Below are 1,844 nucleotides of genomic sequence, written 5' to 3'. Positions count from 1 at the left end.
ATTCAAGCCCTTTAAAGTGCATTAAAAATAGACATTGTCACCAGGTGTGATGGCAAACACCTTTAAGTCCCAGCACGTGGGAAGCAGAGGCAGGTGGATGTTTGGGAGGTGGAGACCAGCCTGGTCTATAAATCAAATTTCAGGACAACCAGGGCTCTTAACACAGAGAAACCCTGTCTTGAAAAACAAGACAAGACAAGACAAGACAAGACAAGACAAGACAAGACANAATAAACAAAAAAACCCCAAAAACTTGTTTGACCCTTTGCCAACCTGACATATAAACCTATCACTAGTAAATGTGAACCTTTTCTTTCTCATTTGTACCCAAGGTGTCAAGTTAGTAGCAGCATCACAATATAAAACATAGTCTAACTTAAAAAAAATCACAGCCTTTAAACAGAATTCAAGCACTTTAAAGTGCATTAAAAATACACATTGTCACCAGGTGTGATGGCAAACACCTTTAAGTCCCAGCATGTGGGAAGCAGAGGCAGGTGGATGTTTGGGAGGTGGAGACCAGCCTGGTCTATAAATCAAATTTCAGGACAACCAGGGCTCTTAACACAGAGAAACCCTGTCTTGAAAAACAAGACAAGACAAGACAAGACAAGACAAGACAAGACAAGACAAGACAAGACAAAACAAAACGAGTCCATTATCTCCTTAAAAGCCCAAGGCCTCTCAACTGTAGGCTCCTATAAAAGAAAAATAAGTACTTTGTATTCCAAGANAGAACAAGGGCACCATTACAATCACATCAAAACAAAACTAACATCCATCAGCTTTGTAAATCAGATCCCATGGCTCAATGCCCCACCTATGACTCAATCAAGACCTTCTGGGTTCCAGAGTTCTTGGGTAACTCTGCCCTCAGGCTTTGCTCTTCTTAGCATATACAACTCCTCTTGCAGGTGCAAGCTGGCCCCATTCCATTGCTGCTGCTAACCTCAGGGCTTGTCCCAACATCTTCACATCCTTCAGTAGGCTTGGGTCTCCACTGCAACTCAAGTAACACCTTCACCAATGACTTCCTGGCCTCTCACAGTGTCAAGCCTCAGGCTCTCACCATGACCCCTGAAACTCTTTAGCTTTCAGGCCACCAAAACTGGCACCAATATCACACAGGAGCCTCTTACCCCTAACCAAGGTTGGCTGCCGGTTTGTGATAGAGCAATGGCTGGCCACACCGGTCCACAGCTTCTGTGTGTTGACCCTGAAAACTCAGTGATATTGATCTCTTATTAAACATAACTGATTCGACAACCCCANATAACTAGCATTGACTGATCCCTTAAAGCAAAGATTCACTTCCATTGATTTTTAAGTTCAAATTACCATACAAACAGCCACAACAGAATCTTTGCTTCCTTTTAAAGCATCCGAGCCAGGCTCGATGCTCCTTCAGCAGCATCTCCTTTAGAATTAACTTTCAAAGTCCCACAACAGCTCGTTAAGCCCTCNATGTTCAATGGCTTTTCCAGCCCAAAGCTCTAAACATACTCAATCCTCACCCTGAAATATCATGATCAGGCCTGTTACAGCAATATCCCATACTGTTATCAACTCCTGTCCTGGCTTGCTTTCCGTGGCTGAGATAAAACACTGACAAACAACAACAACAACTTGGGGAAGAAAGGGTTTATTTCAATGTACAACTCTCAGGTTACAAAACTCCATCACTGAGGGAATGCAGAGCAGGAATTCAAGCAGAAACCACAGGCAGGAACTGAAGCAGAGGCCACGAAACACAAAGCTGCTTTCTTACACAGCTCAGACTACCTCCTAGAGGTGTCACTGCCCACTGTGGGCTGGACCCTCTCATGTCAATCATTAATCAAGAA

Source organism: Mus caroli, chromosome 8 (genome assembly GCF_900094665.2).
Source record: "Mus caroli chromosome 8, CAROLI_EIJ_v1.1, whole genome shotgun sequence".
In the NCBI taxonomy this organism is placed as follows: Eukaryota; Metazoa; Chordata; class Mammalia; order Rodentia; family Muridae; genus Mus; species Mus caroli.
The sequence above is the reverse complement of the archived record's forward strand: the minus strand, read 5'-3'. Positions refer to the sequence as shown.